This window comes from Rhineura floridana, chromosome 11 (genome assembly GCF_030035675.1).
Source record: "Rhineura floridana isolate rRhiFlo1 chromosome 11, rRhiFlo1.hap2, whole genome shotgun sequence".
Classification (NCBI taxonomy): Eukaryota; Metazoa; Chordata; class Lepidosauria; order Squamata; family Rhineuridae; genus Rhineura; species Rhineura floridana.
Window position 1 is genome coordinate 51,884,097 of NC_084490.1, and position 13,211 is coordinate 51,897,307.

Consider the following 13,211-nt stretch of genomic DNA (forward strand, 5'->3'; position numbering starts at 1 on the left):
ATTTGGCTTCGATAAGTGAAAAGTAAGAGTATGCTGTTGCACCATCTCAAAAAGTGTACATGTACTCTTAAAAGAGTACTGTTGGCAACCCTGGAGGTAGGGGAGCTTTGGTGACAGTAGGTAGGGTTGGTGAGCGAAGCAAGCAGAAGCAGCACCCCCTAGTCATTTATATAAAACTACACTACGACTTATCATTGAGGGGAAGACTGCAACAAAATGACCTGATGCTTGCTCAGTCTTCTGTGCAGGTGCTAACTGTTGCCGGGCAACTTCAAGCCCCCACTTTATCCCCCAAATTACTTTTGCAGGTGCAATCAGTATTGAAAATGGGATCATGTATGACTTCGTTAATACCATACTGAACACAAATAATCCTAAATGTGCAATAAAAAGGACATATGGAGGGGCCCAAGGCCTCAGGGCCAATTACAGTCCTTCTGCATTTATTTGCAGGCCTCTGGGGAAAGTACTGTTGTTTGCAGCATATTCCCACCGCTTTGGAGGAGCATCTCTCTCTCTCTCTCTCTCTCTCTCTCTCTCTCTCACACACACACACACACACACACACACACACTGTCTATCAACAATGATGAGGCAGGAATATCTGCTCTCTGCTGTTCTTTTGCCTCTCCTCTTCTTTGTTGTAGCCAGTCGGACACACTGCACAAGGCCTCGCTGCACTGAAACTCCCAGTGCCAATTCACACATTACTTTTACAAGGTGTTGACCTCAGATACCTTTACGTGTGTGTGCACCCCAGAATGTAATCTGAATGAGCCAACCTGTATTTGGAATAATGCACCTCATACAGCTCTAGTCAGGATTGGCTGCAGCTTCTTGTCAAGAGTACATACAGCTGCAAGCTTGGGTATGCAGCCATGTCATGCGTGGAAAGGCTCTTAAGAGAGTGGATTATTGGGAGAGAGAAAGCTTTGTGTGCTGTTGCCAATAAACCTCAGTGAGGAGAAGGGTTAGGGGTGGGATATGGGAGGGCAGAAACAGAGACCAAGAAAACCAGAGGCAGCAATTGATGGCAGAAAATGGGAATGAACAGCTGAGGGTGCTGAACAAAAAAAAGGGGAACAGAAAAGGGAAATAGGAAGATATGTGAGCTGGGGAAGAGAAAAAAAAAGGGGTAGCTACAAGATAGAGGAGCAGAGATACCTGCAATGGTGCAGACAAAGAAGAGAGTGTTATGGGCTTCAGTGGAAAAAATGGATTAACAGATAATATATTTTTCAGAAAAAATACTGAGTAAAAAAATGTGACAAGGTGTGATTCTGTGGGGAATGGAGTGATGTGGCCTCTTCAATTAATAAATATATTAAAGGTGGCCCTTAAAGTTGTGAGTTGTGCTTTGAAGACAAACACAAGCATCCTGTTTAGAGGACTGACTGTGTGCACCAAATTAGGAGAGCCAGCCCACACAGGAGAAGCATTCACGGTGGCTACAGAGTCAGACCCACAACTACGGATTTTCATTTGAGTGGCAATTTGGCAAAGTCTGAACTTGGGCTGGGTTTGGGGGTATGCACAGCAGGATTAAGCTGGGGGAGGTGGGTTTCGGTGCATTTAAGTTGATTTTAATCAGGACTGGGCATATATTGCAGGCGTGCAGAAAAGTACAGAAAGTTACTGCATGTGTACAGAAAATGGACTGAATTAAAGTTCCTAAATAACTGCTTGACAAGCACGTGGACTGCATATCTGTTGAAATCTCTAAACCCAGAGCAGTGGTTGAATAAGATTTCCAGTGATTGGAGGTGGGCTGCACTGACCTTTGTAGTTTCTTGCCTCTCTTTCTCATGAATATCAAAATAGTAAAATTTTGCATAATATATGCAAAATAAGAGCACATGCTTAATCGGCATAATTTATACAGGTCTCAGATTCCAGATTTTCTTGGTGAAGGATTTGAATTGTCTGTGTGGTCTTGCCCTTGAATCAACCAAAGAAGCCGTACAAAACAAAAACTAGTAGAGTTTATCATGTTCACATGGCCTTAAGATGTCTCGTTATAATCTCTTTTGCATCCCCCTCCCAGGCCCCACTTTGGAAGTGGGGGAGGAGTCTGAGCTGGTTTTCAAACCTGAATCATAGTGTGGGTTTATGATGATACAAACTGAATGTCATTCTGAGATCTTGGTCAGCAAAGTAGATATTGCATTGCCTTGGGCTTTCCATATTTCCTGAGCCCCTTGAAAATTCGTACAAGGGTTGAGCTAGTATTTGAATGAGAAATGGTTTGGGCCCAGACTGTGGTACCAAATCTCATTCCTAGAACTCAGTGTTCAATGGAATTACAAACAGACAAAACAAACAGGCTGCCAAGGAAAGTGAAGTGGGTGGCCAGCAGAGCTGAAACGAAATTGCAAAATAATGGTGCAAGCACGGGGAGAGGAGTTGTGCCATTCATTGCATCATAAATATTATGCAGCAGGTGCTTACAGCATGGGGGCAGCCGCAGTCTACCTTGCAGCTTAATAATGCCAAATAACTTGTCTATATGCGGGGCTGTGTGGGTGGCATGATTCCACAGAGCTTCTGGAAAGTCACAGAATGTGCTTTTGGGTGTAGAATTCTGCTTTGCAAAACTTTCTTTCTTTCAATAAAACAGCTTCCTCATCCTGGTGGTTGCCAGGATATGCTAGAAACTGTAGACAACTCTGGGTGATACCACAACCTGGAGGAGTAGCTGCTGAATAACATTTTCAGTGGCTGAAGGGTGGATGGGATTTCAGTGCCCCTTCCTATGAGTGTGTATGTGTGTGCGCTGCCTTCAAGTTGATTCTGACTTATGGCAACCCTATGAATAGGGTTTTCATGAGGCTGAGAGGCAGTGACTGGCCCAAGGTCACCCAGTGAGCTTCATGGCTATGTGGGGATTCGAACCCTGGTCTCCCAGGTAGTAGTCCAACACCTTAACCACTACACCACACTGGCTCTTCCTATGAGTAGCATAAGCAAAATGAATGGTGGTGGTGGAGAACCAGCAAATATTTCAGAAAACTTCAGAATAAATTATGCAAAGTTATGCAAATGCTAATAATATATTTAGAATTCTGAAGGCAGAGAAGTTACAGATCATGCACGCACTCCGAGAGTTAACATACTGAAATTAGGGATACTTAGAAAATCCCATATCCTTGCTACTAAACAAGATGTATGTGTATGTGTGGGTGCAATAGCATGCATTGGTTGCACAATGTACATTGGTTGTGCAAGAAGATTGTGTCAAATGGCTTTGTGTGTGTGTGTGTGAGAAAGAGAGATACCTTGCTGCAGCCCCCACCAGCTCTCATTTCTATCCTGCTGTCTGCCAGGCTCTTCCCATCCACCCGCCAGCATCATCGTATTTTATGTGGCGCGACATCCTTTGGAGAACGCTCGCTCTCCGACCCCACCTGTTCCTGAGCTGCACGAAAGCCCATTAATGAAGTTGGGCTGGCCCAGGAAGCCAGCCAAATCCTCGTGTCCTCATCAAAAGTGACATCTGTCCTTATGAAGAAGGAAGAGATCCCCCAAGGGGGAGAGGAAAGGGAGGAAGGATGGGGAGGGGTGGCAGACAAGGGAAGCATTCTCCCTTTGATACCCTTGCAAAATATATAAATAAATAAATAAATATGTAAAAAGAAAAATCATACATTCCATAGCAGCTCAAGAGAGGTACCCTCTTTCTCCAAATACGGACAATGGACTGAGTTCCAGGCCTCAATGCCCTCCATCTACAGCCTCAAACCTGCACCACCTTGTTACTGCATATTGGGAAGAAATTGTTAAAAAGCGCCTGACTTTCTTTTATTCATGTGTTGTTTTATTGCTGGCAAAAGCTGTCAGAGGGCGACTTCTGCCAAAAAGCATCCCTGAGCATCTTGGCCTAACATACAAACGGCATGCTAATGCGGAAATTTTTAAAGAGCCTCTTTTGGTTTTTAAATCAGAATTTTAAATGAACGGCAAAGCACAGAAGGGACCCAGTCAAACGCTAACAATAATATCTCATCTTTCTCCCTGCTCTCTCTCTTCCCCCCCCCCATCCGATACCTTCTCTTTCCTCTAGCAGGCAAGGAACATGGCAAGAATTTACCACACTTGGCCTCCTGGGGGGGGGTGCTACTTCTTTGTTTTTCCACTATCAGGGGGAGGTGAATACAAAGTTAGCACGTTGGGAGGTATTGGTAGTTTGTGGGGTATATTTTCCAGGGCTTGATTAAAGCTAGCCTACCTTGGCTGCCAAATTTTCAGTGCCAAAGATCACATACTCTACAGCAGAAGTAATCTGACCAGAGTGGTTCTGAACATGGGCAGAGTTTCTCTCACATATGCTCAAGCAATTACAACCAAGCTCATAACAGTCTAGATTCTAATATAATGAGGGAGGAGAGCTTTGAATTAGTTTTATGCTACATTGGGGGGGGGAAGCAATGTCAAAATGACACATGCTGTCTTTCTCCTCTTCCTTTTTGTCCCGACACACAAATGCCAGTCCTTAATACAATGGGCAGTTAAGTTTTCAGTGCTTATTTGTATAGGGTTATGCAGTAGGGCTGCCAGGTCCCTAAAAGACTTGGGGCACAGTCCCAGGAGACAAACTTGCATATGCTAATTTATATGTATAGATGCAAATTTAAGCCAACTTTCAAAGAGAAAGCTGCCCTGTAATAAAAACAAAACTATTTTTTAACGTTAAAAAAAGGGGGGATGAGGGGGCATGAAAAGAACTAACCAGTGCAACAGACCTAGGCTGGAGTGGGGGGGGGGACCCAAGCCGACTCTTAATAATGCCCCTGGCACCATCACAATCTCTTAGTACTTGATCTCTGCACACTTGATGACTGACAGCTGAATACATGAACTGATTCTCAGTCACTGAAGAGCATTCTATCTGAGGGCCAAACTAGACGTGACAATGGAAAATCCATGTGTTTTCATTCATCAGCTCACACTGAAAGAGGGGAGTAGGGGGAGTCAGTTTTTAAGACCAAAAGGTGCACACAGGTAGGGATCAGCAAATCAGTCCATTTCAGTTTCTCCTTTAACAGTCTTAAATTCCGTTCTCCACATTTCCACATTAGTTTGCATATTTTTTCATGGAAATTCCTCTGCATTTTAGTGTAAATTTCTTCTCAAATATACATTTCATATACAATTTTGCCCAATACACACATGTTTGCAAAGCAATCTCCTCCAAAATAATGTATATTTGTATGAATTCAGTGGGACTTACTCCCAGGTAAATGTAGACAGGATGGCAGCAGCCTGAGAGCAGTGAAGCTACTTTGGAAGTCTTTCCTCACTGTGTTCAGTCCAAATGTAGCCTTTCTTCCTGAGCTGGGGTGGGGGCAGGGATGGTCCTGCATATTTGCAGCATAAGCTGGCTGCGGATGGCACTAATTGGTGGATGCCTCCTGTGAGAACATCAAGTAACTTTCCTGCCTGCCTTTCCAGAATAAGTTTGCATTGTTTAAAAAGTTTTTAATAAGTGATGAATGGACGCAGGAGTAGATGAATGTATACATGGGTGCTTTAAGCAATAAACACAGATATCTGCCTGAAGCATAGCTGGGAAAGGGCAAGGCTGATGGTCAGTAGCATAGTGGCAAATTCAGAAGTGCAGAATCCCTTCATGATAGTCACAGCCATGCCCACTTCTAAAATTATACAAACTTCTAAGATCATAGAATAATCTCTCAGTGGTAGAGCATCTGTCTTGTATGCAGAAGGGCCCAGATTCAATCTCTGGCATTTCCACTTAGGGCTGGGCCAGACTCTCCGTCTGAAATCCTGGAGAAGTCGCTGCCAGTGAGTGTAGACAATGCTGAGCTAGATGCACCAGTGGGCAGCTTCCTAGGTTCTATGAATACTGCTTTCTGCTTCTCTGTCCTTGTTAATGCCTTCTTCCACAACAAACATTCCTAGGAGCTGATCAGCATGAAAGGGGAGCATGTTAGCTACTGAGAAGAGTCTTCTCAATGGTTGATTCACCTCCTTTCACTCTGATTGGCCTCAATCAGCATGAAAGGACAAGAAAGCATGTTAGAAGACTCTTCTCAGTGGTCAACACACTCCCCTTTCATGCTGATTGGCTCATAGGATATTGGAGACATAGGGAACCTCTGAGGCCTGACTCCCAGAAAAGTAAGGGGTCTAAGACCCTCCCCACAAGACCCTGGATTACTACACTCCTGCTGATGGCTGATGGCTTATGAAGCAGCAGATGAGTGTGTGGCCACACACTCCTCTCTCCTTTCCCCTTCTTCCCTTGCACACCAGTTTTGAAGTTGAGATCCTGGCTTGCATCAAGCCAAAGTTTCCCGTTACCTCTGAACTGGGCAATTTTGCCTTAATATTAGTTAACAAACCAGGATGTGATCCCAGCTTATTGTCCTGGCTTGTTAACCATTATTAAACCAGAGTTCCCTGGATCTGCAATAGTGGGGATCTCTGACATAATGCAAACCACAACATCTTTGCCAAAGCCAGCATACGATGGGACTAGCAGTAGGAAGAAAATGCATGAGGCCATGGCATCATGTTTTGTGAAGCTGTGGATGAAAGGCCAAATGCAGCCAGCGGTTTGGTGACCTGAATTGAAATTTGTTCTCTTATGTCTGTCGAACAGTTCACAATCATACTTTCTTAAAATGTTAAATTTTCAAATTTTGCTTTTGAAATTCAGTACGGTTCACCCTTGATTTTTCCAAAATCCTTAAATCCAACTATGCCCATAATTAGATAACTTGGGAGATACTCTAATTAGAAGAATAAGAACATTTGCTGGAGAATTCCTCCTCCATCCCCTCAACTCATTTCAACTCTATTACGTTTTCTTTTTACAAAACCAAAGCTAATTTTGGAAGCTAAGTAGCACAAACATGATTAACAAGGTAATCCTACTACCCAAACAGTTATCTGAGTAAAGTGAAGACTTTGGTTTTAACTCACCCATTCAGCATTTAATTTGAACGTTTTTATTAATTTGCAATTGGGATAACTCTGTTGAATGTTGATTATTTATTGATTTGATCTCAATGGATTTGATCCCACTTTTTAAAAGGCAGCTAACATAGCAAATGAAAAACTAACAATCATAATAATCATGATGGAAGATCAAACCTACAACACCAGATATAATCAGCAATAACCAGAGGAGGTAGCATCCACATATTGATGACATCAAACTCCAAGATCTCAGAATGAAAACAAGTACACCCATATAGGACACAAAACTGTGTTTTAAGTTAAATAATAGCCTAGCCCCCCCTCCCAAATACCATCAGATGCTGGAGAGTAGGGAGCAGTGGCCAGGTGCTGGAGGACAGAACTGTGCATGTACTACTATGCAACCTGTCTTGCATCCTCTAAACTAGTCTGCTGCCTTCAAAAGTGATGAAGGATGCTGAATATTCAGTGAACAGTACAGACAGCTTCTGGATCTGGTGGGCTATGTGTGTGCATGTGCCATCATCTCAGTCAGCAAACTATTTCCACCCTATCTGAAGGGAGGCTTCCTGACCATTCTGCTTAGTAGTTGGCTTTGTAATATATGAATATGGTTCTCATATTGTTTCAGAAGTGTGAATTTGATAGATTGATCTTCAAATGGGAACTGAAGCAAATTTGTCCCCCACCCCAATCCCTGAGCATTGGCTGATGGGTCAGCTCAGCTATCAACATCTGGAGGGCTCCCAGTTCCCCATCCCCGACAAAGAGGCTCTTATCATACTCTCTGGATTGAATTGATAACAGAATTTGCCACTGAAAACCAATCCCGTGTGCAGTTGCAGTGTCTAGCATTGGTTTCTGCATACATTGGCCTGACTGCATGGTAAGCAACCACAACAGCACCTTCCTGGTGCACAATCTGCCTGATCTGCATGGGAAGCAGATTACAGACTTTACCTGTATGGCTGGGGTGGGTCCTGTGGCCCTCCAGATGTTGTTGAACTCCAACTCCCATCAGCCCCAACCATCATTGCCAATGGCAAAGGATGATGGGAGTTGAAGCCTAACAACATCGGGAAGGGTGCAGGTTCCCCACCTTTGTTGTATTATAATGTTTGAATTAGCACATCACACTTCTGTCTGTCCATCTGTTTGTCTCTCTCTCACACACGAGAGATCAGAAGAAAAACAAGCAGAAATTTGGAACGAAACAACATAAACCATGTTGTCGGTTGCTCCCAAGCAGCTGATGGAAAGGTGATCTAGTCTAGTCTGTGGGCTGACTCAGCCGAGCTGGTCTGCATCAACAGATTGCATTTTTTATTTTCTTTCTTTCTGTTTTTTTTATTTGCAAACCACATGGTGTTCCCTTTAAAAAAATGGCACCCAAATCAAATCCTCACCCCCTCCCTGCAGTCTTGGCCATCGTTGTGCCAGCAATTTATTAAGGACGAATGTACCGCTTGTTGCTAAGCAACAGGTCTCGGCACAGGACAATCAGAGAAGACAGCATGCTGGCGACCCGATGGGAAATGCATTTGGAAAAGTTGCCCAGAACTGAGTTTCAGCCTTGAAGCTGGGCACAAAGGTCTTTTAGGGCCTTTCCACATAATTATGTAAAGCCTGCCCCAAATACATTTTTTTTAGCCTTAGTGCATCAGGCCCATAAGGCACATTTGGAAGATGGCAACACAACATCACATCTGCCTGTAATGAATTTGGGAGGAAACAGCCTTTCCTGCTCGGTTTTGTGATAGGCGTCTTGACCGTGTGGCAGTGTGCCTGCCTAGTGTGTGGGTTGGAGACATTCATGAACCACCAAATGCTTGATACTATTAGCATGCAGGGGAGGGGCCAATGGATGTGATATGCCTAGGAATTGCTGACAGCAGGAAATGTCAAGAAGTCCTGGAAGTTCACTTTAGGTTTTTAAATAGCAGATTGCTTATTGATTCATTTACTAACTAGATTTATCAGATGCCTTTCCTTTAAAAAAAAAAAAAGAAGCTCAAGGCAACTTACAAAGCTGTACCATGAAACAATTAAGAATGCATCAAAACTGTTCAAAAGTTACATTATATAACCTAAAACTAGCACCTCAAAATAGCAGTTTAAAACCAGGATCACAAAAATATTTTAAATTGTCAGACTGGGAAAAACATTTAAAGATTTTTTTAAAAAAATACTCTCCTTCAGAATTCTAACCTAGAGGGTACTAACAGCTCTCTCGTGGGAGGTTCTTCCATCGAAACACAATCCAGCCTCCAGGTGCTCCCTTGCTTCTCTTCCTTTGGAGTGGGAGAAGCCCAGCTGAAGTCCTGTTTTTATCATCATTTCCTCTAACAGCAAACTCAGACAGTTGAGTGGCGACAGGATTGGAGCCACAGCGGGTCACTGAGAAACACAAAGGTGGTGTCAGCATACTCAGAGGAACTGAAGGTGGGCAAAGTTGTTTTTTTAAAAAATGAACCCAATGGGAGAAATCCCTCCCCCTACCAAAAATAATAATTACAATGAGAACTGGGGGTGCTCAGTCGCCTCTAGGAGCCATAGGATGTTGGGTGTCAGCTGCAAAAGCAAAGGGGGTGAGGAGAGGAGTGACTTGGTCTGCTTGAGCTCTTTAGAACTTAAATCCAGATGTCATCAGCCTGGTGCCCTCCAGATTAGGGTTGCCAGGTCAGAAGCATCCCAAACCCTGAGATTTCAGGGGTGGCCCTAGTGATGTCATGGGGTAGGCCCTAAAGGTAAAGGTGTCCCCGCACTTGTAGTGCGAGTCGTTTCCAACTCTTAGGGTGACGTCTTGCAACGTTTACTAGGCAGACCATATATATGGGGTGGGATTGCCAGTTCCGTCCCCGGCCTTTCTTTACCCCCCAGCATATGCCGGGTACTAATTTTACCGACCACAGATGGATGGAAGGCTGAGTGGACCTTGACCCCTTTTACCGGAGATTCGACTTCTTCCTTTCATTGGAATCGAACTCCGGCCATGAGCAGAGCCACAGAGTAATATCATTAAGTATCAACCACAGTTGATTGGAGCATACCACTCAAACAAACAAAGATTATCTGATTGGAAATTAAGGTAGAATTCTTAGTGGAATTAGGGTGTTTCCAGGTCCAGCTGAAGTGATGGAATCATTCCTTTCACCTTCTTAGGGAGCTTGGGTAGGGAACATTTACTCTAGCCTACTTGCTTCTTCCAAGAAGGGTTTAAGTACCCTCAGGCCAACCCAGCCACCAGAAAGCCATTGTAGGAAAAAGCGTTGTAAAGATGTTAGATGGGAGCACTTAGGAGTAAAGATGGATGTCCCTGAAGACTGCAATTCTGAACACACTTACTAAGGGACTAAGCCCCAGAGAACTCAACAGGGCTTACTTCTGAGTAGATATGGTTAGGATTGTGCTGTTAGTAAGGCTTGACTATAAATCCTCTGCAAAGATATCGATATGAAAGCAGGGTTGGCAATCCTCTACCTGGAATGCCCTGCCTGCCTTTTAACGTGGCTGCTCCAAACCTCTTTACAAACTTGACCCTTCACTGCAGAGAGAGGTTTCAGAAATGAGTAAGAGTTAAGAAGATTTTCTACCCATTTCTGCCTTCCCTGTGGGCTGCTATAAACTCAGTTTGACAGCCAACACAATTCCAATGAGTAATAACTGACAGAGAGAAAACACACATGGTTTGGTCTACCTTCACAGGTAATAGCAATTGAAACCACACTTCCCAGTATATGAATTCTCTTTTACCACTATTGGGCAAGAAACAAACTATCATGCAAAAACAAGGTACATCAATAGTCTTTTTGAGATATTGGATTTTGGACCTTTATGTGCAAAGTATGTGCCCTACCACTGAGCTACAACCCTTCCCCTGTTTAAAAAAGTATATTTTAAAATTGTTCTTTTCAGTTCACTAATGAATGCACAGCATACCTAGGGCAAATCCACACCATTCATTTAAAGCACATACAACACACATTTGAAACACATGAATCCCACCACAGAAACATGGGAGCTGTAGTTCATTAGAGGTGGTGGGAACTATAACTGTGAGGGGGAAATGACACTTCCCAGGATTCTTTGGGGAAAGTCATGTACTTGAAATGCGAGTTAGATTTTTTTACATGTATTGTGCAGATCTACTTAATAAACTTGGACTGCATGTAAATCATTTTAATTAATTTTTTAAAATAGAAATCAGCTACAAAGTTTACTGGGTGACTATGGGCTACTCACCATCTCTAAGCCTAATCTGCCCCTCAGAGTGAAAATAACAGAGGGAGACCATGACCACCCCAAGGAAGTAGGGCACGCTTAAAATGCAGAGGAAATAATAATGTACAGCCATAGTGTGAAATCAGTTACTTATTGGGACATAGTATGAAGAAATATTTATATAAGTATGACTGTCAAATATATTTATTATTTACACAACCTGTAAATATATTTATAGTGCAATCCTATGCATGTTTACTCAGAAGCAAGTTCCAATGTATTCAATGGGGCTTACTCAAACAGGGAAGAGTGCACAGGACAGCAACCTCAAGCGAAAAGGACCTTTACTCACCCAACCCCAAATTTAGAATCATGCCACTTTAAGCTGTTTTGCAACTGTTTTATACTTGTTTTATGGTTATTGGATTTTAAATGGATTTTTTCTTGTTGTGAGCTACTTTGGTTTCCGACCCTGCCTCACAGGGTTGTTGGGAAGATTCCATATACACACACACTGGAGATGTAAAAATACATACACCCCATATAATAATTTATTATCAAAACCAGTTGGTAATTGCAGAACTTTTTTTAAAATATCAGTATTAGTTTCCTACAAAATAAAAGTAGTGACACCTAAGTAAACCCTGCCTAATTGCTTTAAAAATAGGATTGGAGAAAGATTTACAACACAAACACAATCCATTTCTATGTTCACTCAAAAGTCCCACTGATTTACAGCACAATCCTACCAAGATCCTACTAAGAGAGAGAAACAACCACCACCAGAGAGTGAACACAGCTTTGCTAATATATTTACACAAGTTACTAGCCTAGCAAAATTCTTACTAGCCTGACCACCCACCAGTAAATACATGAATTAAAAAGCAAATTAAAAACTGCTGCTTCCAACCCACACTCTGCTGCAGTAAAATTATTGCAAAAAAGGTACGAAGATACAGAGAACCAGACATCACAGTGTACAGGGAGAGAGATTTTGTTAAGAAGTTTTTTGGAAAGACTGGTGGTTTGTAAGAACCCTAAGAATTACTGTGTAATGTGCCCCTATGTTCTACTGTTCCTGTTCAATTTCATTAAAATTACATACCTCTAGTAAGTGTTTCAGTGGCTTCTGATCTGAATTTGTATTCTTGGTTCACTGATTAAATTTTATGTGTCCATTTGTGTTTGAAAGCTAAATAGGCATCCGTTCAGATGCACAAATGTTACTTAAAATGCCTTGGCTCACCATTGACTACACTGACTGGCAGCAGCTCTCTTTTCGGCAGGAGCCTTTCCCAGCCTTACCTGGAGAGGCCAGGAATTGGACCTGGGTCCTTTTGCATGTAAAGCAGATAGTCTCCTATGGAGCTACAACCCTTCTCATTGTGCCAGTCAATTTTTTACCTATACTGGCACCTCCCATGTCCTCCATGGCCTTGCCCCATCTCTATTTTATACCTAATGCATCCCTGCTCATGATCTTTGCTTCTCTACCACCACCCTCCATTGTCTAAAGGTCTCCTGCTCCCTCAGAAGGCTGCACATTTTTGCCCTTGCTGCCCCTTATGCTTGCAACTGCCTCCCAGAGAATCTGTGTGATGCCACCTCTTCCTTCCAACCCCTCTTCGGATTCCAACTTTTCCATTACGTCTTTAGCACAACCCACTAGTTCCCATGCCTTGCCGTAACTTAGCTTAAGCACGTGCAACTCAAATGACTGCCTATTGTTTCCCTGTTGGCATAAGAACATTGAGCCCAGCTGGATCAAACCACAGGCTTATCTAGTCCAATATTCTGTTACCACGGTGGCATTCAGGTGCCTATGGGAAGCCTGCAAGCAGGATACCAGTGCAATAACATTCTTCCTCCTTCTACTTCTTCGCCCTTTCCTCTGTTATTTCCTCTGTGTCAGATTTTAGACTGCAAGCTCCTGAGGTGGGGATTCCCCCCCCCGTTCTCTGTAAAGTGGCATGCACGCTGATAATTCTTATCAGACGCAGATCTACTACACCATCACGTCTAGTTTGGCCCTAAGAGGCACAAGGAAA